Source organism: Festucalex cinctus, chromosome 16 (assembly GCF_051991245.1).
Source record: "Festucalex cinctus isolate MCC-2025b chromosome 16, RoL_Fcin_1.0, whole genome shotgun sequence".
Lineage (NCBI taxonomy): Eukaryota > Metazoa > Chordata > Actinopteri > Syngnathiformes > Syngnathidae > Festucalex > Festucalex cinctus.
This window is the reverse complement of record NC_135426.1, coordinates 8192725-8220178: the sequence shown is the minus strand read 5'-3', so window position 1 is coordinate 8220178 and position 27454 is coordinate 8192725. Positions and strand designations below refer to the sequence as shown.

General features: G+C 41.8%; 1 long non-coding RNA gene across 3 annotated transcripts in view; it reads left to right on the top strand.

Moving 5' to 3' along the window:
• LOC144004171 (uncharacterized) overlaps nucleotides 1-27454 on the top strand; it is a 50244-nt gene that overhangs the window by 10057 nt on the left and 12733 nt on the right. For 2 of the 3 annotated variants that reach the window (XR_013279221.1, XR_013279219.1), the window contains exons 1-5: nucleotides 1312-1455; nucleotides 4302-4355; nucleotides 5600-5658; nucleotides 5899-5969; nucleotides 22179-22270. This is a non-coding gene — a long non-coding RNA (uncharacterized LOC144004171). Of the gene's footprint in view, nucleotides 1-511; nucleotides 699-1311; nucleotides 1456-4301; nucleotides 4356-5599; nucleotides 5659-5898; nucleotides 5970-22178; nucleotides 22271-27454 lie in introns of those variants that run through there. The other variant, XR_013279220.1, reaches the window with a different exon arrangement.

Sequence of the window (27454 nt, the reverse complement as noted above, 5' to 3'; positions counted from 1 at the left end):
TTCAATGCAATCCATCCAGGAGCTAGAAAAAAAAAAAATCATCAGGAGTCATGAGGAGTCCTTCTCCTGGGGACCATGAGTGACTTAACCACATTTTGTCCCTTGAAATGGTGCAGCGGAATCAGTCTTGCCTGCATGTTATGTGCATGATTTTATTCCTCTCACTGGAGGAGGTTTCCACTCGTCTCCACCTGGCGCCGAGCACGCACGCTGAGCTGCGTTGTCATTAATATTCAGATTGATCACGTCCTATGATTTATCTCCTCGCTGCTGGGAGCATTGACACCGCGCGCAAGTGGCCGTCCTGTTGTTTGATGAGCATGATAATTATGTCAGCCATATGCCGCAACATCTTAAGTACCTGATCTGAACCCCAACATGAGGCGGCGGAAGCAAAACCGCCGTTTGCTGCAGACAAACCGTCATTGACATTCTCTGTGTTCATTATTTGCTGCTGTTTGCCCCGTTTTCTCCCCCCCCTTCATCTTCCTCATCTTTGCCATTCCTTCAGCTCTCCGCTCCTGCATGCAACCCCCACCCCAGCTCACTTGATTATGTGGAGCTGGAGTCGGGGAAAGTGTCACTATGGAAACGGGGGCAGAGGCAGGGGAGGGCTCTCGATGGGAGAGAGGGAGCGCAGAAAAGAAGAGATGGGCTGTGGAATCTACCAGCGGACATCTGGACTGAAAATTTGGGAGGTAACAACTGAATTTTATTCACCACTCATAGCCGAGGAAAGGCTCAGCAGTGAGGTTTATTTTTACCCAAAGCACTTTGCTGCTTAACCTTAATTGCCTTACTCCTTTTATTTATTTATATTAATCCATGCAAGCACCAATTTTCAGCCCATTAAACACGGATTCCAACCTCTTTTGTACTTCCTATGCAATTCTACTGCCAAATTATCACCACTATATCGAGCCATATTTGAATGAAAATGAAATACAAGAATGGTTTCTATAGTACCCTGACCATTGATAATTTAAGTCATTTTTATTTTATTTTTTTCTCCATTTGATTAAAACAGGCATGTTACATACTGTACAATTACATACAATAGATACATATAATACTAATTATAAAGATGCAACCAACCCTCAAACATTGTATTTTTACAAATGAATAAGACTTATTTCTATTATGGTGTGATTTTTCGAACAATACAATGCAACAAAGCTTCTGTAAGTTTCATGTGAAACAGAGTTTGAGGAGCAGGGCGGTGTCGGTGGAAAGGATAGAAGGGGAGGGGGTGTTTGGAGGAGGGGAGTGGTGGTGGTGGTGGTGGGGGGTGGGGTGGTTGGGGGGGTGAATCGGAGGGAGGTTTGATAGTGAGACGCAAGCCGAGTCAGAGGCAAAGAGGAGGCGAGGGCGAAGGAGCAGCATCTCCTCCTCAGTCTCCATCCCAGACAAGCCTTTCCCGCCTCTGAAGAAGGAGCAATGCCATCCGCTCTTGAGGTATGAACTACTTCTCATATCAACGCACTAATGTTGTGGAGTTGCAAAAGATGTCTGATTTTATCAAATTGTCATTTTCAAGACTGATAGCATTTTATAACAGTCAAACATTCCCAGCGGAAAACTTTGCATTGTTGCTCGTGCTTTTAAGAATACTGTAGTCAATGATGAATGTCTGTTTTGTGTGTGCTAACTTAACTCCACTGTTAGGATTGATTAATGCATGCTTTTCCGCAGTCTTAAAATATGCATGTTCCTGGTTCAAATGTGATTGTTTGCGCAGCCCACAAACCATTCATGTGGTCTCACGATCTGTCCACCGCTCTCTTCATTAGTGCTATTAAAGTCGCCCTAATGTTATCAACCGTATTGATCCGCACAACTTGTTTTGCAGGGAGGCAATGGCCCCAACCCGTGCACCCCAATCAGTCTTTATTACTGTGCTCTTTATGCAGCCCATACAATTGCGCACAACACTGTGCAATTATTGAGCGGACTAGCGCAATGTCTTGGCGCTAGTGTGCAGATGTCATGATGTCATCAGGCTGCCCTCTCTTTCATGGCATGAGTAGTAAAGTGTCGATGGTCACTTGGACCAGTTTTTAAATATGAAGTTGTTGTTTTTTTAACTCAACCTCATATAACATGTGAATCTTTAGCTTCTTTCTTGCCTGTATTTATTAATAGCAGATGATAAAGATGATAAGGCTGTGAAATATGAACAAGATCATCCCGCGCGTGGCACATCTGCATGACTAATGTAGCTAATTTGACGCGTTATCCCGCAAACGAGATGCGATGATTGACACGTCGAAGCGAAACGTGCTCGAGTGACAGCGCCACGAGGCGGGAATACATCCCTGGCAGCTGTTGCGACGGGCCCGGCGTGCGACGCTAACCGATGCATGTATTCATGGTTGCCTGTGGGGCAGCATCTGCGCGCGAGTGGACTTGGGCGCACAAAGAAAGTGGCTGGAGATCAATGCGAGCAGCTGTTCCGCGCACTTCAAACGCCGCTCATGTGTTGCCGGCGCTTGACAGGCCCTCGTGCTCGGGAATCAAAGGCTAATGAGACAGTCGTCGCGCAAACGCACCCGGCAGACCTATGAATATTGATATGCCCCAGGAGAGGGATGGGGAGGCAGGGAGTCTTTGCGCACCATGGGTGTGGGGTGGCTGTATCAAGTACATTGGAGGGACTTAAAAGGATGCTTACTGATCAGTTCCTTTGGGACCTTATATATACATTTTAGTTAAGCCTGCAGTTTAATCCACCAGATTGACTGCAAACGAACAGATCCAGTGGTTGATACTTGATTAGGAAAGTCGGCACTGTACCTGCAAAGACGTCTTTGACATCCTTAAGAGTCTTTGGGTTAAAACTATTGAACCTCTAGGACTATCAGAATCTGCTGAGAAGCGAGTACAATCCAGAAATGAATGTACTTGCAGAGTTGTCGTCGATTGGGTTTTAGGGTTAAAACGGTTGAACCAACTGAACTATCAGAATCTGCTTATAAGCGACGGTAGTCCGGTGTCACCGCTAGTTCTTATGTTTGTCATCCTCATGTGTTTTCTGCCACTTAGAATATCTGGTCGACGGACGTGGTTCTGCTTCCTTAGGTGAGGTTATTTTAGTGAACTAAAACTAACGAAAAAAATAAAATTCAAAAACAAATTTCGTTCACGAAATAAAAACAAATAAACAAAAAAATGAAAACTCTACATTTTAATTTTACTAAAACTATGATTATAGCAAAACTGTCCTATGATTTAGTCTTTGGTAATTTAATGCATGAGCCACTGGGGATGATTCTACATGTTAAGTAGATTTATTTTGACATTAACCGTAATAATGCCGTTTGAAAGTGTCACACAGATGTGACGTCATCTCACAGCAGCCAATACAAAAGCACCTTCAGATGATGTCGTTCCCATGGTGTTTTTTAAAAACAGTATTATACACATAAAAAACTAAAAATAATACTAAAACTAAGCATTTATTAAATAACTCAAACTCTTAAAAACTATCAGGACCTCCCTGAAAACTTAATTTTAAAAACAAAACTCAAGACGAAATAAAAACTAACTGAAATGAAAAATTCCAAAACTATAATATCCCCGTTCCTAGGTTTCATTTCCTCGAACATGAGGCCAACAACGGGGTTGCGTCCATTGATCTCAAAATGTCAACTATCTCATCTCAGCCTACACCCGCTGTCACCAAGCCAGGCAAACAAAAAACGGCGTACGACGGGTACAACGGCAGGGAAGACTGATGAGGCAGGAAGACGGTCCGCCGTACGTGGGCAAGTGTGCCTCCATTTTGACGCTGGCTCGTAAATCAAGCCTCCCTCCCCTCCGGGGGCCTATCTTCCATTCGCAGACCTTGGCGGCGGCGTGTTCGCCGGCCCGTGACGAGAAGGCGCGTCGTCCCGGCAGCTATCGATCGTGCGGGATGAGTTTGTCAGGGCGGGCGTTTTCACCCGTCTGAGCGTGGTCACTCGAGTGTCCCGCCGTGTCCCCAACGCCGTGTCTGTCTCCGGGCTACGTGTTCTGTCTTAATGTCAAGTCAGTACAACTGTCAGCTCCGGCGCGCATCGTGTCAGCTCAAAATAAGATCTTTGCCCACTGAAATAAATCAAGTGCCAGGAGGCTTTGGATTCACACTTGGATGCTCATTCTCCTTAGCCGTAACACTGAATGCGAACCACTTGTTAGCTTATCCTAGCATTACGAGAAACAGTTAGCATGTTTAGATGCTCAACCCTGCCATCATGTTTTTCATTCTTTTGAAATTAACATGCCAAAAAATAACTCGCGTCCTTTGTATTTCTTTCCAACAGCGGGTGCCAATTTTTTCATAGGGGCCGCCATGCATGTTGGTGATTGTATGACTGGTAAGTACTGATAATGTGTTGTGGTGCGGTATCGCTATTTTCAGGCGTTTTGCAGGGACTATTTGTGAGGTCACAAGCCAACAAACGTGTTAATAAATCTGCATTTTTATGCAGATTAACGGTCCAGAAGCACCTGTTAGTCACAGTCCATTATCTTCCCTCTGTTGGCGGTTATGGCAGCTGGGGCTGATATTTAAATCAAATGCAATTCCCAGTAATTTTTTAAAAGCAGTTGTAAAAGTTAAAACTAGCGCCGTAATGGATTTACAATCATATTCAAATACTAAAGGGCAGCTCGCAGTAAAAAAAAAAAAAAAAGAAAGATATCAGACTCCTTTAAAATGAAGTAGTTGAATTATTCACTGGTGCGCCGTCCCTTTTTAAAAGCCAATTGCGTGAACGTTTCAGGGAAAACAGGGAGACGGTTGATATGTCGCTGTCATTCTGATTTTAAGGGGGAATAAATTCCACATTCTTGACAGCTAGAAAATTAAGGGCCCCTTGAATCTGATATTCCTGTCAGGTGAATTCGTGACAAGCTCACAAATATTGCTTTGCACACGTCTTCCTGCGGTTTGTTTTCCTGCAATTCCACTGATGAATGACAGTGATTGAGGAATATCCAATATATTGCAGAGGGCATCAGACAATAACTGCACACTTGCTCATATAAAAAGGCAAAAAAAATAAATAAATACAAAGTAATATTCACTTCATGTGAGGAGGAAGAAACTCAATCAATTTCCCCGACATCCTGTAGTGAGACACCAAAGCAAAAGTATTGACGACGGCGGCGGCGCTAATGTTGCGCCACCCCGTCGCCAGTGCCGGCACACACTTATTGTCCTTGGGCGCTTTCACGGCATTTCTTCATCTTGTTTCCCGAGCCCAGTTTGTGAAACTCAAGCAGCACTGCATGAAAGGGCTCACCCACTCAACCTCCCGGCCTGCTGAGAGCACTTGAAAGCAATTTTCTTTTAATCAAGTTCACTATAAAGGCCCTTCTGACGCCAGCCGCAGCAACACAACCTTTTTTTTTTTTTTTATCCTAGCCTCTGCACACTATATTGATTTCCAGATGAGCGTTTTATATAAAATACTGTGTACCGATGTAATGAGAATTCTCTTGAGCTTATTGCCCTCGCAGACAGATATGAAAATGAAGGCGCCCTGTATAAAAGGAGGGCCTTCTTTTTCGGAAATTGGATTTTTGCATAACGAGAGCTCATTTTTCACATTTACAGGAAAGCCTTATTGCTCCAGTGGTTCACCGGTCCTAACCCTTCAGTTTTCATCTGAACCAGCTAAGTACCATTTATTGCTGAATTTCACGAAATATAAACTGAAAATACCTTTGAAGTACACTTTGCTGTACAGTAGTGTTGAACATTTCACACACGTATGACGTGATTGTCATATTTTCAAACAATCCATAAATCACACTCAACGGCCACCAAACTGAAGTTTGACACAAAATTGCATACAAATACATTTTTCAAATTGTATGAAATGATGGCAATAACGGCGCAATTTTGTCCATTAGGGTCCAGGTGTTGCAAAGGAGCACAATCAAGAAACGGAAACCAGTGAGAAGACTCCTGAGCACACACACAGGTGGGCCTGAATGCCCTTACTGGCTCCTTCGAGAAAAATCTGGAATGGATGCAAAATGATCGATGGTAGTTTAGATGAGCCATTATAGAGTGTGAGCAGCATTTGACGTCTCAGTTGTGACAAGACAAACGATTCTTTGCCGAATTTATGATGCTTTATAGCAAGAGTCTCCCGCTTCTGTATTCATTAGGTCGTAAATCCCAGGCTTCCGTTCAATACCAGTACTGGTGGGAAAACATGCATTTATTATTTATTTTGGCTGTATGTGTACAGTATCTTGAAAGGTCATACTGGGAGAGAGAGAGAAAAAAAAAAGCAACCCACACCCAGGACTTAAGGGGACAAATTTTCTATGAATTTTAAAGTGGTACAAAGTCAAACATCCAAGAATCTCCACTTTTCACTTCACTGGTGACCTCCATGCTGCTGCACGGATCCCCAAGTGGAGAAAGCTGGAGGGTAAATGCGAAAACTGAAAACATGTAAACAAATTTATGCCGAGAGAGCTTTAGCAGAGGGGCAACGGCTGTGAAAGAACTAATATTTATTTTTAAAAAAGTAAATCTTCATTGGAATAACCAACATAATACAGAGTTAATATCCATAAAACTTCTTTACAAGAAAATGAAAGATTCTCGAGAAAAGTATCACATTCCTTAAGCTAATCTAAGTTGAAGCAGCACAACTGAAAATGTAATCCTCTGCACTTTCCTTTTTATAATGAAATCCACCCAAAGAAACACAAAGCACTTAAGGCAGGCAAACAAAGGGAGGGGAATAAAGAGCTGAAATATCTTTTAAATTGAGTATCAGACTGCCTGTGAAGCAATCCCAGTGAAGGCGTAAATCTATTCCATAGTTGCTGAAAGCTCAGTCAAAGTAAATAAAAACGGACTATTTGTTTGCCCGACACCTTAAAAGGTACATTTCCACCACTTTGCCTATTTTCATCAGCTTTCTGCAATCTTTCTTCTCCCTGTGGCTCAATCTAATTTCTTCGTAGCACTGCAGAAACTGCCGTGAGTAATACTGCTTGACTGAGATGATTCATGTGTCCACGTGTTGCCATATATTTTAACCCTATAAAGCTTGAACCATGAAATGTATGAGAGAAAATTCAGTTTCTTTGTAAATAGAGTACTTATTGGTCCTTGTGAACAAACACAATTTGAAAATCAACTTCCACATATGACTATTGTGTCACATTTGATACATCCGGTCACAATGCTTTCAAATTCGTACATTTATAACTGTCAAAAATATAATAAACAGACATATCAAACATATTATTTAAAAAAAAACATTTTCCACTGTTAAGTATTGGATGTCTCTCCTTTCTCAATCGGGGCAAAGTTGCTGGAAAAGCCATCAGCTGGGTGATACTCCCATCTGATGGATTATCTGTGCAATGCATGTGTCAGATAATATACATCAGGGTTTTAATGAGGAAAAAATAATATATATACAGGGAGTCCTCGCGTTAAGGTGCACTCGACCTAAGGCCTTTCAATTTACAACTGTTACGCCCGGTCCACCATTTTGGCTCCTGGTCCACCATAGCCTGCAGTGTTTTCCCCTCGTCCGCTATTTAGCCCTTAGCTAGTGCTAGCGCTTGTGCACTTGTGGAAGTATCTTTGGCTATTTTGCCCTCTTTTTTTCTTTGTTTCCCCCTCCACATCAGCCCCCACCCCTTCTTTTCCATCCACCTCTAAGCAGTAATGGTAAATACAGCATTTTTTTAAATGTATTTTAGATGATTTTTTTTTTTATTGCAAATTATTTTGATGTAAATATTTGACTTTAATGGGGAAATTTGACTTAAGTTGAAATTCGACTTACACCGCTAACATAGGAATGGAACTCCGACGTAACTCTGACTCCCTGCATTCTTGAAATAGAAGGCTCAAAATGTTTTGTGGGATGATTTTATTCTGAAAGAACCTGTCTAGTTCTGACCACAACACTGAAACAATTTTCGGATAAACCGACGTATCTCATGGTAGGTCTTATACAGTCCTGTTATCTGTAAATGTGTGGCTATAGCTTGGTGACTTTGGACATTTATCCTCAGATAATTGCCCGTGGATGTCATATTTGAACGAAATTACGGATCACAGCCCGGAATCCTGTGTTTTGACAGGGGCTTAATGATTGCGCCCGAGCTTAGCGAAGGTTGCATCATTGACTGTTGACCCTGGCGGGCAAGGGTGCTGGGGACACCTTTCCGTCGCTGTTAATGAAATGACTCTGTTCTGTCTGCGGGTCGCGGTGATATTTACAGAAAGCGTTGTAGCGGCAGCGATCCGCACCTCCCCTGCGGTGGTCTCACGTCTCATTTGCATAGCTTTCAGACTTCCTTTCCCTGCTCCTTACCCGGCTCTTGCAGCGCTCCTGCGTGATCGACAGGCTCCTTCGCACTTCTCTTCAGTTTGTGTCGCACATGTTAATTAAAGCCTCTAATTAGCTTTCCCGCACTAAAAGGCTGCATTAAATCAGAGATGGAATGGCAAATGATTCCTGGCATTAGCATAATTGTCTTTTTGAAGGGTAAAGATTTGGGCATTAGGGATGCTAGCGCATTCTTTTCTTTCGGTGGTTTGTTGTGTTATGGGCGCCAAGCCCAAGGGCCCGTTGGAGGTTGGTTTGCTGCAGGTTGCAGGGCTTTGGGACCCTACAGGGGCAAAAACGCTAATGAGGCCTGCTGCCCTCTGATGGAAGAGACGCAGGAAAAACAAATGAGCGACTCGGGCCCCCTCAGGTATTCCTTCGCCTGCCGGAGCGGAACTGAATGATGGTGCCATGAGTGACTTTTGCAATCAGGAATAGTCGGAGGAGGAAAAAGGGGGAAGTTACTCGTGATTACGTGTACCCTTGCTTGATGCGTGCTGGGATTTACTTCTACTAGACAAAAGAAACGCTTTCCAGAATCCCAGCAAGGTTCTCACTTTATCGTAGATGGCACGCAACAGGTGGTGGCACTCGGGGAGGAGTCTGATGCTATGATTCTGATATGTGAATCAGTGGCATACAAGGTAGAATGGCAGGTGATTTTTGTTTTCTTCCCCCCCTCCCCTTCTTTCCTCCACCCACTTGGCTGCCACTTTCAGATTCTCATCAGACAGCTCACTGGATTATCTCCTTCGTAGTCTGCTTCTTTCTGCGATATTTCAAACTCATCCACCGTTGAAATTGCCAAAAATCCTCATCAATCCTTTGGCATGTCACTGTTCATGGATTACAGTATTCCCTCGTTTATCGCAGGTTCATCTTTCGCTGTTTCGCAAATTTTTTTTACAGCATGCCTTTATTTTTTTTCTCTTCTTTCCATGCTTTTTGGTTTATTTTTTTGGTCTTTGCGACCAAAACCTATGTCTGACCGCATTCGTCTCGACGAGACCATTCCAATGGTGTCTGTCCCGTCGCTCCAAGACATTGTATTCCGGAGATGGAAAACATACTTTGCTGTATAAGTAAATTTAAAAAAAAAAACATACTTTTAATGGAAAAAAATTAAATGATGAATGAAAAATCATACATAATAAACTAAAACTCATACCAAAACTATATATATATATATATATATATATATATATATATATATATATATATATATATAACGGGAATTTAAAAAATAATTAAATAACACGTATTTCCATTATCGCGGGTAGTTTTTGGAACGTAACACCCGCGATGAACGAGGGAACACTGTTCCTTGTTGCACTCCTTCTATGGTGGCATGTATCTGGATTTACGACGGAGCTTCATCGTCCAGCCATCAAAATTTGACGGACGTTGTCGGCATCATCCAGCAAATGTTGCCTCCAGTTAGACGCGATGCACTTTCCACCATCTTTCCATGGGCAAATGAGCTCTCTGCGGGTGAATTATTACGGGTGAACTCGTCTTCCCAAAGGGTCCGTAGGGGAACGGTGACAGTTTGGGGTATGGATGGTAACTGAGAGTGTTGTCATATAAGTTATTATGGAGACAGACAGATATACCATAATGCTGAAAATTCCAGCTCGGGCCCCAAATGTGCTCCAGGCATGAAAATCCATTAAGAGGAAGGAAAGGGGAGAAATGATGTAAAGAGGAAGACTGAAATTATCACCAAGTCTGCACCAGGACTCTTTTAATTTGATAAATCCCATTCCATTTCAGTCAAATCATTTCAATTTTTATAGACTATATAGCTGGGCGCAGAAGCGCATGCCATCATATTCCGCAGGCCATAGATGAAATTATATGCAATGATTTTCTAGTGGCACACAAAAATATCTTTTTCATGCTTTTAAGTGGGAGAGTAGCCGAGCTGAAGAACACAAAGAAAATTGAAAAAGGAGAGAAAAAAAAATAGGCAATGCAGAAGTGGACAACAGAGCCAGAAGAGTGGAAGCGATATTAAGACTGCAGGCGGCGAACGCATCTGTTTGGATGTCGAACCTTCATTATGACTGTTTGACTGACGCTTGTAGGCAGCGGAGAAGTTGGAGAGCTAGGCTCCGCCAGATGAAGGACCAAGGGCATCGGCAAGAATTTTATTTCAACAACAAAAAGCCATTCACCCATTGTGACCTACATGAGATTTGTTGTTTGGTAAAGTTTTGTTAACTTTTTATTTCGCTGGTCTGACTGAAAAAATATTGCTGCACTTTGAGTGGGTGTCGATGCGGCTGACTGCAATGTTCCCTCGGCATCCAGTCTCATATTTACTTCCTGTTTTTGTCTAGCAGGCAGTGATCTGGTAAAAAAAAAAAAAAAAAAAAAAAACCTTTTGGAAATGTGTTGCTCGTGATGCAGAACCACTTACTGTTTTGCAACAATATTTTGAGAGAGACTAGTCATATTTATAAAAACGTCACTGATATTATAGTGAATCCCCACATTGTATTAAAAAAATAAATAAATAAATAAAAAAATAACCAATACAAAGTGTTGTAAACAGCTTGAGAGTAAATCTATTAACTCTATTGGGTACTTTAACTGCCTGAGAAGTCTTATTACTCCACCTCTTCTTGATGCCGCAGAAGCCTTGCGGCATTATGCCGTCTCGATTTAAAGTCTGCATTTTTTTTTTTTTTTTTTTTTTTTTTTTTATTCAACAGTGAAAATGGTTAGGTTGGATACATTTGAGTGGCCTGTTTTGTTCAAAATCAATCGCATTAATGCTTCCTTCCAGAAGGAAGCCCATCAGTTACGAAAGTAAGTTAGCGCGCCGATCAATTTCCGCCTATTACATCATCAGTCAGGCATTTATTTATTTTAGGGGTGTCAAAATGAGTGAATTTAAAGTTTTAACACGCAATTAATCTTTACTTGGAAAGCCTTTACTGGGGGAATTCCAGTCACATCGCAGCAGACACATCCACGTCAAAATTTAGCAGTAATAATAATGCATATATTTGTGGAGATTGGGGTCAAGTTGTATTTTACAATTTTAAAAAGGTGCAGAATTTCACAAGTTACTTCATGTTAAAGATTAGACACCTATTAATATGAGTGTTTTACAAATGCAATTATGCCATCTAGTGGCAGAAAAAGGACCTCAACACAAATCAATATCCCACTTGGTTTTTACGGTACAGTAAATCTTTAATTTTAAGTTATGAATTATTGTGAAATTACTGTATCAATGACTAAAAGATGCAGCCATATTTCTACTTAACATTTTTTTTTTTACACTTTTTACTATTGCAGCCATGCAATTATAGTTACGATAATAAAAAATTGAATCACCTGACACCCCTAATTTATTTACTGCATCACTTATGGATCTTAAGCCTTTGGAATAGATTTTGGGGAGGGCGTAACTACAGTCATTAGCGTTTCTTGCATACTAGAACCTTTTTCTTCTCAGGGGCTCGACACAAGTGCAAACTTTGATGGGCACGGCTGGCAGCGGTGACGTGTAACGTTCTAGTCAATAACAGTGTAATAACTATGTAGCAAATTAAATTAGCGATTGAACATGATTATGGTGTTGTTGGCGCACAACGTTGTATATAGCAATATAACGTTTAACGATGCAGCATTTGATGTTTTTGATTATTTTTGAGATTTGATAGTTTCATTACATATAATAAATATTTGGCCGTTAGTCTAGGTGTACTTTTCATATTTCTGAATATGATCCACACTTCTTTTTAAAAAATACGCTTGAGTAATGTTTTACAATGGTGATACCTGTCAACACGTTGTACTAACTTATTCCACAAGTGAATTACCAACAGGTTTTATGCAAGTGCACCTAACAATGTGTGGTGTATTTTTAGAGACGCTAATAGCCATTGATGGTCTTTCAAGGAAGAAAATGACTGCGTGATTGCTGCCTTTACTCACACGTTTATTTTTGCACTGACAGTAAAAGTATTAACAATCAGCAGACGTCCCATAATTACCATGATGTTTGATAATTTCTCACCTTCTGTTGAAAGATGACAATAGAAACTGTATACTTGTACGCTTCAGGTTGCAGTCTCTCCTTGCTCATTGAACTAACTAATCAACGTGAACGGCATTTGCTTAAACAGATTGGTCAACTGTGTGACAGTCCCAAGATGACAGCAGCAGAAATAAACTATTTTCATTTTAAAGTATCCTGCAGCCTCGTTAAAGATAAGAGTAGGTGTGGAGGAATGGGCCCCTTCATGTCGCAACACAAATATGACAGGTACACGCAGACGCGCGCGCACACGCAAACGTGTGCAGCCTTGATTGAGTGTAAGTGTCTGCGTTGGCGGTCAAGGTCAGCTGATAATGGGCGAGATTGAGGACAGGGTGAGGTAGCGGCGGGGGGGTTCGCCAGCCGTCTCAGGTAATGAGATTTACGACCCTGAGCTCTCGGCGCCGCGCGCCCCCCTCCCATCCACCGGCTAACATGATTTATAGATCTAATAGACGTCACAGCTCCCGCCTAAGATAGAGGCTTCACATTATCGCTGAGGCAAAGTCATCTGTTCAACAGGGTAAAAATATACGACAACTTTAGCAAGACGTGGGCGTGTGTCTTTGCACTTATACAGCGTGTTAGCAATGTTGTGAGCATCATTTATATTCATTAAGAGGTCTCACGTTGATGGCTTAAAAGAAAATAGTTGCGGATTGAGTCGGATCTTAGGAGCTCAATTGGTCAAAATAGTGACATGACGTTTATAATTGCGATTTGTTCACTTTTGTGTGTTAAACGTCTAACGAAGATCAATTGCAGGATCTTCATTAGTTCATCTACCTCCAATTGTGTTTCAACACACAAAACTCCCTCTGAGGAATACTCTTTGTTTGATAGATGAAACGGATGTATGACCTAAGGGAAGGGAAAAAGATGTAAAAGTGTAATTAAAAACGGTCCACAGTAAGAAGAAAAAAAGTCACTCAAATAAAACACGATTAGCTGCCACACAAGAATAATGAGATTAGCCTGCCATGCCGCCCGCCCTCCACGGCACTGACGCTCTAAATAAAATGGCGCTCAATAGAAACGCGGCACAAACCGTGCTATTGTTCCCGGGCGCTGCGCAAGAAGCCAGACGTGCTGCAGCAGCAGCAGCAAAGGATGGAAGCCATTGAACTGACTGCTGATTACCAAGAGCGGCAAAAAAAACAACACAGCCCATGCTTGCTGTCTGTTCAGCTCTGTTTGCTTACGCTTTTGCAAGAAAAAACAACAATATGGTGATGGCCAGATTGCCTCCCAATAGATGCAGTGTTAATATTTGCACGAGGCCTTCTGTACGTGCGGAAAAATATGGTAGATTGGATTTTGAGCACGCGCTTACACACATAAATGCCTCGAATCCCCTCAGTTGTTTGCTCTTACGCAGCCTCCCATCTCTGCTTATTTTTGAGAATTAAACCAATAAGCCCCCCCCCGCTAAGCTACAGCCTAGCGGTTATTGATGTGCAGCCTTCTTATTGTGTGCAGTTTTGTTCTGCTCATATTCACTGTGTCTGCCTTTGGGCCAGCACAGTCACATTCAACAATGTGACAGTGAAGGACTCGGAGCCACACAAGCAACTGTGGGATTCCAGGCAAGAACATGCTGTGGAAATCTTATTAATGCTCGCATGTGTTTCGCCTGTGAGTATTTTTCATGAATTCTTCAGCTGTTGGCAAACTGTGCCATTAATTTTTTAATTTTGAGAGGATTCAGAGAAAAATCGCCTCAAGGGACAAGGATGTTGCTGATCGGAGCAAGTCGTTTTTAAGCTTCAAAATGTGAGACACAAAAGACATTTACAATAAATGTGTTAGTGGCAACACTTTGGTTTAGAACAATAAGGGAGATTGGGATGTAGTGAAAGTCAGTCCAAGGCTCTGTACTTACTTTACATAATCAATGCAATCAAATACTATTCAGACCACAGAGAGAGCTTAGTATTTGCAAAGCCTACCGAAATACACTACAGTGAGATAACTCTGATTTCTGTTACTTCATTTTAAATTGGATCTCAAGTGGGCCAAATCAGTATGTAGCCGAATAAGCTATAACAGATGAAAATATTTCTTTTTTCGCTGCAAATAACTACACGTATATTCTGAAAATATTCCCATTTATTATTAATGCAAACAAATATAAGTATAATAATTATGATGATGATGATGGGGTGTGTGTGTGTGTGTGTATATATATATATATATATATATATATATATATATATATATATATATATATATATATATATATAATTTTTTTTTTTTTTTTTTTTACATCAAATAATGAATAATAGCCACGTTTCAGAATGTCATTTTCAGGGATACTCATTGAACAATTTTCAGCAATGAATAGTTCATATTTTGTCCAGAATGACTTTTATAACATTATTTTTCATGTACAATTAATACCTTTTTAAAAAGTAATTTTTCTACTTGCTGTCGACTGATGACATCACCTGTGCTGAGGTAACGGCCAATCATGGCTTACTTGTTTTCTGAGTTTGTCCAGTAAACTGAGCCATGATTGTTTACCTGTTTCCTCAACACAGGTGATGACGTCGTTGACGACAGCAAGTACAAGCATTATTATTATTATTATTTTTAAAGGTATGAATTGTACATGAAAAATAATGAAGTTACCACATTAATTATAGACAAAATATTAACGCTTTACTGCTGAAAATGGCTCTCAGTGCACCCTCCAATGCAGAAAATTAGTAACAGTTAATTGTAGTGAAAAACTGCAGTTTGTGTTCTGTCTTCACCGGCCAGATTGTACCCCCCTGATGGGCTGGTTTCTGGCCCACTGGCTGTATGTCTGACACCCGTTCTAGTACATTTTCTCTTGTTTTGTACTAATACATTATTGAAAATAGCCGTCAAGAACAGGACATGAGGTAGGACCTCAAATGTAAGACTCTGAGGCAAAAGATAGTCCCAACGACCTTGTGGTAAGGTAAAAAATCAAACGGTGTCAAAGCTTTCTATGAGGCAGGTGAGGTATAACGAGCTGGCAACACAAAGTTGAATACATCAGGTATACAGGTAATCGGGAATAACGAGGCGCGGGTGAGGAAGGCAAAATCAGGAACAGATGAGCACAGGCAAGAGGAGGATGCCGGACAGGATAGTGATTTTGAAAGATTAGTGAAGTTGAGGATTTGGCTCTCAAAATGTTAACGTCCTTAAAAGTTTTTTCTTGCATAGCAAACACCTGAAGCTGGTCATGCTATCTTCAAGTTCCCAAATCACGTTTGATCCCTTCTCGCATTTTTATCTCATCTCGCACATTGTCTCCTTGTGGGTGTTGCAGCCCGCCAGCGAGTTTGTCACTTTGATGGCAGGTGGGAGAAGAGGCGCAGTTGCGGGGCAAACCGTGAGACACACTTTGTCTTAGCGGGCGTCGATAGTGGAAACTACTAAAGGTGATAAGCATCCTTGTGTCACTGGAGGTTAGATTTGAACAAACGGATAGCTTCTTCTTTTTTTAGGATTCACACCTTGAGCATGGAAGAATGTTATATGAACGGCACATTAAGCCTTAATATTTTTATTTTAATGCTGTTCAAACATGAAACAGATTACAACCTCTATAAGACTGAAATTTCAGATAAATAAATAATACATTTTCATATAAATCTTACACTCTACAAGCTTACTGATTAGTATTTTCTAAATATGAATGAAAAAAAATCGCAACAATCGACTTATAAATTCGTATCGGGATTAATCGGTATCGAATCGTGACCATTCGTATCGGGATTAATCGGTATCGAATCGAATCGTGACCTGTGAATCGTGATACGAATCGAATCGTCAGGTACTAGGCAATTCACACCCCTAGAGGTCACATATATTATTGTCAAGAAATATTTGGGGGGTTGACTTCTCCTTTAATACAATAGAGGGGCACACGCAGCGTCCTAAAACATCCCCGTTTTGTTCCAACACGGAGGAGGGCGAGTGTTGCCAGAGGGAGCTTAAAATGGCTGCTGAAAGTCAACACACTGGATCTGAACCAAACCCAGCAGACGGTGGACAAGCGTGCGCTTGGATGCCTGTGTTCGAAGGCAGCAGCTTGTTAGGGTGGAAATGGATTAGCGAGCGGCACAATGGGAGTCTTAGGCGTGTCTGCGGTGTTGTGTTAAAGCCCTGCCTGTGTTGCCCTGGCTGCTAGACTCATTTATGCCCAGCAGTGCATGCAGCAGCCGGCACTCTCACACTGGGCTTTTTCTAATTGACACGGCTTTCTCCCGCACTTTCCGCATCCATCAAAGAACTGAATTAACCTGCAGCACCACGCAATTGTTGTTTGTCACACGCCGCCGGTAGTGGAATTATTTTTGCGTGGTTATTGTTGCCTTGAGAGAAAGAGAGAGAGAGAGACACTTTTGAGATGTTTTGCTCTTTTTAGTAGGCAGGTTCTGCAGCCCCTGCGGGTTCCGACTTGACATTCAAAAGTCACAGAAATAGCTCGAGCAGAGCTTTATCTCAAGGTCGCGTAAGCCAACAGTTTCCTACAATGTGTTCATTTTTGCGCCAGACGACCCGTCACTGCAGACATGAACAGAAAAATGCTTAGCCAATTCAACTTTTTACACATACAAAATTTCATGGAAATTGGCAATGCTGCTGTTGTGCTAAAAAAACAAATCTTACTCTCACCAAAGATTCGACACTTTAAAAAAAAAAAAATAAAATAATAATAATAAAGTAATATTTACTTGAAAAACAGTGATGTTTTTTTCACTCAGAAATTCTAAGTACATTTTACAAGGAGACTTTTGAGTACGGAACATTTTTACCAAGTTTCTTAAGCATTGGAACGAACAACTCATAACCGTCAGCTACCACCTGAGCCATGCCACTCTTGCCGTTTGCCACTATGGACCCCTTCATGGCCTACGTCACAATGACGTCGCAGTGTTTACTGGATGCAAGAACAACTTGCCGCTGCAGGCAACGGAAGTGCAGCTAGAAGTAAACAACGCTGGTTGTCTGTAGAAAATGTCGTTTTGTTGTGTTTTTGGTTGCCAGAACCGTAAAGGCACCAACAAAAACTTGAAATTCTATCGCATCCCAGTCTCTGCCAGTCAAGTAATCGCTTTGGTTAAACGCGATTAGGCGACAGGACTGGACTGAGGCTATCAACAATGCTCGTGTTTGCAGCGCACGCTTCATATCAGGTAAATTTAACTATCAGATTCAGCCTGGACAATATGGGCTAGAATTAGTTGCGATTGAAATTACTTAAGTTAGTCATTATTTGTGGGATTCTTTTTACATGCACGGAGTTACAAAAAGTCCGTGTTTACATGCGCGAATGCTAACCGCTAGCTAACCAAACGTTAGCTGTATGTTTCAGTTTTGTCGAGGCGACAGCCCCCGCAATGGTTCCGATAACTTCTTGTAAAAAAAATTTTAGGAGAAGTACATGCCTCATATATCCTCGTCTTCTGTCCCTGTCGTTGACTTGGCAGCACTTGCGACCGCGACACAAAAGTCCTCGCTCAAGTTGTTATATTCTAAATTTTAACATGTCCATTCAAGACGTAGTTGTAGACATCTACTGATTTATAGGCCTTCAGTTTATCTTTAGTATAAACGCTCAGTTTTTCTATAAGGTAGATTTAAATGTCCGGCCATTGCACGATGGGTAGTCCCGTTAAATCATCTATCCAGTGCGTGAGTGCGTAGGGGTCAGTAAATATCAGCCCATCAGTCAGAGTTAACTTTTTAAAGTAATATTCACTGTCGTGGGGAGTCAGTTTACTCACATTAACTCAAATGGCCGTTTTCCGCGTCCATTTCGACGTGAACTTTCTGTGAAAGTATGCTGACCGGTGTTAGAACCACACGCCACTGAGGTGTTTTTGCCTCCAGCTAACCCCCGCCCTTTAAATTGCACCACCTTGTTTACAAACTTTGAAGGGGTCTATACTGCTTTGCTAGTGCGTCCCAAATGAGACCAAGAACGGGTGTTGGCGGTTCGAAGATTCCACCTGATACCATCAATATACTAACACAAAGCAGGAATGGCATGGCTCAGGTGGTAGAGTGGTTGTCTCAACTTGTCTTTTTTTTTTTTTTTGTAATATATAAACAGATTAAATGTCCTCAAAACTCTCCTTTTAAAATGTATTAGAACTTCTGAGTGGAAAAAAAAACTGTTTTCCCCCAAATAAACATTACTTTCTCTCGTTCTTTCTCTCGTTCTTTCTCTCGTTCTTTCTCTCGTTCTTTCTCTTTCTCTCGTTCTTTCTCCTTCGTTCTTTTTTCTTTCTTTCGTTCTTTTTTTCTTTCTCTTTCGTTCTTTTTTTCTTTCTCTTTCTTTTGTTCTTTTTTTCTTTCTCTTTCTTTCGTTCTTTCTCTTTTTCTCTTTAACTGTAGAAAATGTATTAGAATAAGTCGCTTGAGGGAAAAGCTAACTGAGAATGATGGCTAGCATAGCTTTTGAAGAAGACACGGACTTACCTCTATACATCCCACCTTTATCTGCAAGCTGTTGTGTGCAGGGACAGCGCAGGGGGTTCACCTTGGACCGGCCGCCACGCTGTCACAGGGCTGCGGTGTGCAGATAAGCAGCCACGGGGCTTCTATCTTTCAGACATTTGACACGTCGCAGTTGGAAAAACACAAGTCTAAAAAAGCAAATTAATGATGTTTGAATCCCATTAAGCAGCTTAGACTCCGGCTCTTTGCATTGTACATTCCGGCTCAATGTCACACCGCCGTGGCTTAGTGGGACACTTGAATACGGCCTAATCGTATTATTAACACCTTTTGCTCTTTCCGCTATGACGGCTTAAAGCGTCCGCCGTGACAAAAGCCTTATCGCACACATTCATTCACACAGTCTGCAGGTAAATGGCGTGTATTTGTGGCGTCTCCTTTCTGACATCCCTGTTAGCTTTGGGAATGTGCCAGACAAGAAAAAAACAATTTTGAATGACGTCTGGGACACACAAAAAATCTATTAATACCCACAAATGTATTCCATGTTTATATACCTGAATAAATCACTAACAAGCATATTCAAATATTTTCTCTCTCAGGTGATTTTTGTGCTGAAAGTAACCAAGCGTGTGTGACATTTTTCCAGTTGTGTGCAAGCGTTGCTAGGCTAAATGAAGACTGACGTGCCCCTAATGCCCTCTACCGCGAACAAATAGATAATCAAGAATCCCGGTTTGACCTGTGCAGTCCCCCACCCGACCCCGCCTGTGTCTTGAGATGCTGTCCGAGCACTCCAATGTCGCTGACGGAGATTGATTTTGTGAGTGTTTGTAAGGGGATGACAGAAAGATGAATTTATTCTGCGGCTGTCACAGTATCAGCCACACTGTTTAAATATTCATTTCTCATGTTATAATGCAGTGGCACTGATATTATTCTGCTGCTGCTGCCTCCTTCTGCGTATCCTGCTTTGCATTTTGGGGCTTTTCATGACTTGTCATGCTTGTGTCGCCAGGTTTGCAATCCCCTTTCAAATCTTTCATATCGTGCCCGTCATGTTTAAGTTGATATCTCAAAGCTGGTGACAAAAAGATTTAGCAGTTTGAAGCCGATTTAATAAAAGAGGTGTCTTGACTTAAAATCGTGTTTACTGCCTGCTTGCTGAGATTGAGGGCGATGGAGAGGGTGTAATGAAATAAAAGCCCGGGCGAGGAGATGGACTATTGGGCAGGTCACGTGACGTCCGTCTGCGATGCACTTATCAGCTGGGGATTTTCTGGAAGTGTCACTCGCTGTAGGAAACCTTCAAGGCCCTCGGGGAAATGGGGACGCTGTGCTGGTGACAGGGCTATCTGCCTCTGACAGCCCAAAGACCTAAAGCCGGATGGCTGGGACAGATAAGGCGGCATCAACACTGGACACACAAACACGCTATAGTGGACACACGCGCGCACGCCAACAAACTGGCATTCATTTTGCATTAACAAATTACCTATTGCCTCACCACTCGCTGCTGTGCACGCACACACATGCAATCACACGCATCCACACTCGCCGGGTCCCTGTCTGGCAGCCAGTGAGGCTTCCCATTAGTTGTGGTGCAGTGTGCAAAGTGAGGAGCGCTGGGGCGAGAGACATCAATTTGCTTCCTCTAATGCGCTCGCTGCCCCCACAAGACATATTGATTATTTCTTCCCCGCAAAGCGACAAATAGCAATTTCGGGGGCATAATGGAGATAGATGGTTGGTTTATATGAAGACCCCAAAGAAAACTTGTAAAGGGGACATAGGGTGCTATTCCTTCAACCCTCTTTTTGTCGTCCCCAGCATCTCTTTGAGTTGACGTTGACCATTTTTCCATATCACACAAAGTGAAGAAATGTGAGCAAATAAATGAGGCAGTGCTGTGGTCAATACAATAAAGGGAAGCCAGTAGAGGACAGATGTTTGCAAACTTTTTTTTTTTTTTTCCTCCCAGAGTGTGCGCAGATGTCGAGGCGGTCCAGCAATCCAACATTTGATGCGAGTCCCCTCCAACGAATGTCACCTCCTCCAGGCTTAATGGTGGTGCTGCAGAGAGCAGCTGGTGCCGCAGTGTTTGCTCTGCCTCAGCCTCTGCTTGATGCATCTACTTCATATCCTCCATGTTAGCATCAGCGTGAATGAGCCGCGTAGCCTCCTTATGGTGCAACATTCAATATTCCATTTTGGGGAGAAGCAAGCCAGAATTTTGAGAGTGGGTTCAAAGCTTTTGGCAGAATTTAGGAAGGTGTGGTGCTAAGTACAGATTAAGGCGCACTGTAGAAAATGACATTTATGCAGCACACAAATACTTGAGATGCAAGTTTAATTTTCATTCCAGACACTGCAATAAACCAACAAAAAGTGTTTTTCATTAGGAAAAAAAACCCTTTCTAATAATGTACTATATAAAATAGATAGTAATAGCTTAATAGAATGAATTTTTTATTTTTATTTTTTTTTATTGTGGCTCCTGGTGTGTGTGACTTGAGCACCAGGGGGCAGTTTAATATAGTGCCGAAGCGAATGAAGTAGAGTTTAAAAACCTAAGTGGTTTGTTGCAGAGGATAAAGAATGTATGCCTGATTGTGCGTAGTCTGTGTTGCACCAATTGTGTTCAAATATCTGTTGCTTAAAGTGATTAAAGCAGAACCACATCGATACTATTCCTCAGCCCTTTTATGACAATTCTCATGTGTGAGCATTAAGCTGGGTAACTCGAATCTGAAGTCGCTACTATAGTGTAATAGTCTCATCTCCTGAGAGCTGGGATGTCAAACCTATTGTAAGGAATATCAATCTCACGCGCGGAATGTACACCCAACATCAAAAATACGATTTGCCACCCACTATTGGCGCTTTACTTAGAACATTCATCCATTGACATTGCATGAAGTCAGCCATGCTCATCCCCATCCACCGCAATTTAAGTGTTCGGCGTCACATTCAAGAGAGTCTCTGGAGGAGCTGGGGGATCGAACAAGCAATCTTCCAATAACAAGATGGCCACTCTGCCACCTGAGCCATGGAGTGAAGCGGCTCATGTATCACGGGGGCTTGCGTTTGTCAATTTATGATCAAGTCTGACTGGCGATCACCTCCAGTGAAGTCAAGACGAGATGGCAAGCTTGTCACATTCACGCCAAAAACGCTTGCTTATATCCGCGTTGGCAGGGACATCTATTCATAAAGTTTGAGTTGGTTTACCTGCTGTCATTTATATCCAAAAATATTCCTGTCGTTGATCAGATTTCCTTTTTTTTTTTTTTTTTTCCCCCCCCCCCTCTCCCCCACTGCAGACTGCTCATGCTGCGACAGCGTGAAGGCTGATTTGTCGTCGCCTCCGGCTATAAGAGCCCAGCATGGCCCCAACCTCCATGAGGTAAACGAGGTAATGCACGCTCATCACGCCAAGGACTGATGGGGAATTGCTTTAGCCACATATACAACATTTTCCCTGCCACTTTCAAAAATGATGTCTGCAACTGATAAGTTGTGAAAAGTTAATGGACTTTGGCCTCCTCAAACTATACTCAAAATAGAGATTCCTTGAGTGATATGGCCGCAATTTTTTTTTAAAGATGCTGAAAGTTGAGACATGACAAATGTTTCAACCCCTAGTCAGTTCAATTTAATAAATATTGTTGTTCCAATATATATATATATAATATATATATATTTTATTTTTTTTCTCAAGCCGTTACCTTTCCAATGTAACACATATTCCAGTGTCCTTTTGTTGTGTTGTATAGTCATGCGCATAATTCAGCAAATAGAGATTGTAATAGAGGCCACATCAGGACATTTTTGCACCGTGAATGGGAGAAATATTGCAGGGGTGTGCTTTCGGCTCTTTTATCTCGGTAAGATGTCTGTCTCCAATAGCTTGAACCTCCTTTCATCGTTGCTTCCGTGAATATTTCATGCACTCACACGTACACCCCCCCACTTCCCCAATTCTTTTCTTTCAATTTTCAGCTCTAAAGCCACTATCATTGTTTAGTCACCAGAAAATCTAGCAAATCACAGATGGAGTTGTTGTTTCGAGCGTAAATATTAATAATTCAGTATTTTTTAGAACTGGTTTTACCGAGCGAAGAGTGGCTGATGCCTTGCCTGCTGTGCGTCACAACAAACACAACACTTTTATAGTTTGTTTGTACACAATGCTGCTTTTCCAAAAACAAAAAAAAGGACTTGGTATAAAAACGGCAAAAGTTCTTGTGGTTTTTCAAAAGTTACTTCAAAGTGTAGTCCTTGCTGATAATAATGAGCATAATTTGAATATACAAATAGCATTAACTTCTTCCCTCGTGACCATTTTGTCCAGCAGCGATATGGACTGTTGATTTCAAATATTTTTCAGCCTCATATAAGTGAATAAAGTGGGTATGACAGGCCTATTTGGATTTTTTTTTTTCCCTAGCTGTAATGGATTACATCTTTAATTGCATGCAACAAGCCTGCAGCGGGCCATTAAGCATAGTAAATTATTTCCAAAGCTAGTTTGAAAAATGGCTAAAACTTTCACCATCCCAGTTAATACCCCGCCTCCTCTGGCTGCCGTCATCGGCACAGTTTGTCAAATGAGGGCAGTTTCGCCGTTACAAAGCGGAATAGCGGCGGCAACTTGTTGTAGCGCGAGTGTAAACCGACATGCTTAATGAAATGGAATCCTTAAACACCCCGGCCAATCCCCGGCAGAGTAATAACGCGTCCCTCCCCAGAGATGGAGCGGGCCTAAATTATAGGAAGCAGCCCCGACAGAGAAAAGTGACACAGAACTGCATGCAAAATGAGCTTATTATCCCTGTTGCTGTCAACGCTGCACAGCCCAGCTGTCAGTGATCACAACAGACGTGTTATATACGACAACAGCGTTAAAGGCACGGGAGCCTGATAAGAGGAATGATCCATACTACTGATGAAACCAGACAGGTGAGATGGAGAGGAGAGGAGAGGAAAGGGGAGGGGAGGGTAGTGTGGGAGGGGGAGGGGGGGGCAGCTGTTAGCGGGAGAATGTAGACAAATGGGTGGATGCAGGGGTGATGCAAGACTGTCGTCAGGTGGAAACACAAAGACAGGCGGGATTATAGAATGGGGATGCAGAAGTAAGCAAGAATGATGTTGTGAGGCTTTGGAAGGAGGGATGGATGTTGATGGGAGGCTGGAATGGAGGTGAGATGGCGGAATGAGGGGCGCCGGGTATTATCCGGCATCGATTTACTCCAGTCAGGGTTGGCTGGACGCCTAATGAAGTGTGGGATCTTGGGGTTGCCGTGTGCACTTGTCTGTGCTTTTATAGCTTTTAGGATGCACGGTGGCATGATGCGGCACCTGTGTGTATTAAATGTGTACTGTATGTGTGTGTGCCTTACAAGCAGATGGTAACTATGATCCATATTTCATTGGCTGGAAACGTGCACATCTTGAAACATTACAAAACAGATTCAATATGTTTCAAAGAACAAAAACGTTTAATGTATATTTTCAAAACGGCACTTTTTTTTTTATTTACATTACAAATAAATAAATACAATAAAGAATTTAAGCCACCGGGGGGCAGTATAATGCAGTCGAGGCGACAAATGAAGACTCCTGATCAGCAACAACTGGCTCGAGGAACCGTAGTAATATTCGTTCTTCACAGAGGATAAAGAAAACGTCTGTGTATTCTTTTATTTATCTTGTGTTGAAGCACCATTTTTTTGAACGGGAGTGGCAAGCCCCTTTTTTATTTTTATTTTTTTTAATTTTTTTTTATTTTTTTTTACAGAATTGTTCACATCTTTAGTTAAAAAATAATAGACCAAAAAAGGGCTCATATGTGAAAAATGTGGTGCATCACTCTTATCTCAACACACCACTGTAAATTGATATATTATATAATCTAAAAATTAAATAATCTAAAAAAAAAAAAGTTAAGGTAAATGTTAAAATCAGGCAAAAAATAGAAACAAGTACACATATTGACATTTCCCCCCCCCCCCTCCAAGTTGAATCTTTCCACAAATGGACTTTTCTAATTTGCGGGTCAAATTTTGACTATGGGTATGCAACTTATTTAGATGGTGCAGGAAGTAGTCAAGTCCAAAGCAATGAACCCTCATCCACAACCATATATTAAAACTCATTCACTGCCAGTCATTATAGAAAATTTTTACATTTCCAATACTCACGTGATATTACATTCAATAATTATATATAAACCGAATCTACCAAATAACAGAATAGACTCCCTACTTTTTGTCCCGTCCCGTTCTTTTATAATTGACAGCAGAAAAATGTAGGTTTGCCAAAATACAGCCATTTCTCCCATGGACTCTGAAACTGTGTTTATTTCCTATAAAATGGGGCAATGATGTCATCTACCGGTGGTTGGGCATCAGTAAAGTTGTTTCCAAGTTTGATATTTACAGTGGAGCATGCTCAGATTCGCCCCCATTTAGCACCGCTCTAAAAAATACAATTGACAAGTATACTTGTCAAAGGCAGTGAATGAGTTAAGCACAGCATTTACTAATTTTCCACTAAATTAGGACAAACATCCCTCTTGTGTGCCACAACTCCCAACAAGCACAACTGCCAATTACTAGATAGCAAAGTCTCAGTGTGAAGGGAAATCCCCCAAACATCTCCCTTCTATCCCAGTGCAGCTCCTCCATCCCTCATGTTCCCTCTCGTCTTCCATCCTCCTTTTCCCTCGCCTCTGTCGGTCTAATCCTGTGCTCGACATGCTCCCTCTTTGTTCTGCGACCCTGACAAGCCATCTCATTCCCCTGCTCGGAGGACTGTCCCGGTGTGCTCGGGATAATGGAATGAAATGCTGGTGTGATAAAGCCCCAAGGATCCAGGGAGAAAACACAGGAGTGTGTCAAGCAGGGTGATAACACTCTATTCTCCCGCGCGTCTATCCGAGGAGCACGGATTACAATTTTTACAAGCGGGCTTTTGCTTATTTGGAACCCTTTGCACGAGGTTTACACAGAGAGGTGTCACGGGTATGACAGAATACTCTCGTATCTGTCTTGCGCAAAGGCCTTTATTAATTTTGACGTGTGCTGCCTCGTGTTGGTGGACAGGCAATTTAAAGTCGCCATAGCAATTGCTAACTGCTCCCAATGGAGGCAAGAGCTCCGGAGGTGGTGGTGTCATAATAAGAGCTACTGTATAGCCTCTGTCGTGTATTGTCTACACTCAATATAGTAGATATCGAAATCTATAGCTCCACTAGCTTGTGCAGCCACGTTGGACTTCAACTGGTGATATGTTCAAATACAGTAGTCAGCACATTTCTCGCACCTATGAGACCAATTACTTCACTTTTAGTCTTATAGCTTTATATTAGGGGTGCACCAGTATCATGTTTTTGAGACTGCGCACAAGTAGGCCTATTTGCACTTTAGTATACTCACCGATATAAGTACCAATACTTGATAATGGCATTGTTTTTTCTGATGATAATCAAATGTTCAAAAACCCAAACTTGTACCAAACATGGCATATAACTTCAGTAGCCCATCTTAAGAAGAAAAAAATGTCACTTTGCATCTGTTTGATTCTTAACTTTTACTTGCGTTTTAAATTTGTAAATAACAATGTTTCATGTTTATATTTCAGTATTGTATACTCAAAGGTCGGTACTGTAGTGCACAACTAAACCATAGCATTCGTGGAGGCAAACAAGCTAGCTAGCTAGCGAGCTAGCAAACTTGGATGAAAACATTTTACCCGCAAATTTTAGCAAATTTGCTCAGGAGTGTGTATGAAACGAGTAGCGCTGTACATTAGCAGAAGTAGCTCTGTTTCAAAAAGGTTGGTGACCCCTGATTTAAACTTTTTATAGTGTGACAATGTGCTGTTCGTCAGCATTTTGCCTTGTTAGCATTAAGCCAGTGCTAGCATACTTTTGCCGCATGAAGCTCCTCCAGTGTGTTGGGTTCCACATAGGCCTATTTGTAATCGTTTTTATTAGGCCATAGTTTTACTGTAATCCTAAACTATGAGCATCATTTAGTATCTGGAAACGGGTTTTCTCTATTTGAAAAACTGTTTGCACTCTTTAAAGGGTATCTGGTGTTATATCGGAGCACTGATACTGGCATGGGCATCAGTGTAACCCGAATTAATATATATCCTTTATCATATCCTATCATATCATATCCTTTAGCATATTAGCCAGTAACTTGGACCGAGCTAAGCATAGGACCAAATTCTCGTGGTTGCGTTTGATGTCTGGCAACTCAAATAGCATTGTCGAAAAAAAACAATTTGTCCGGGCCATAAGCCGGGCTGTTTGTCTTTGTCACCACAATTTAGCAAGTGGTGCAGTGAGACAGCAACGGATCAATAGAAATGATTGTTGTTGCCGCCAAACAATTTTGAACTCAGAGAAAAGTTGACCAAAGGTGTAAATTGAAGATTTCTAGCATCTTGTGCTGTTAGACAGCCATCCACCTACTCTTGACCTCAATCTGCTCGACATCCACATGGACAGAAAGGGCGGAGGGATTCCCGCTTTCAATCTCAGCTGCCACTTGGTCCCGCGACGTAACCTCCGCCCATCTAACCAAAG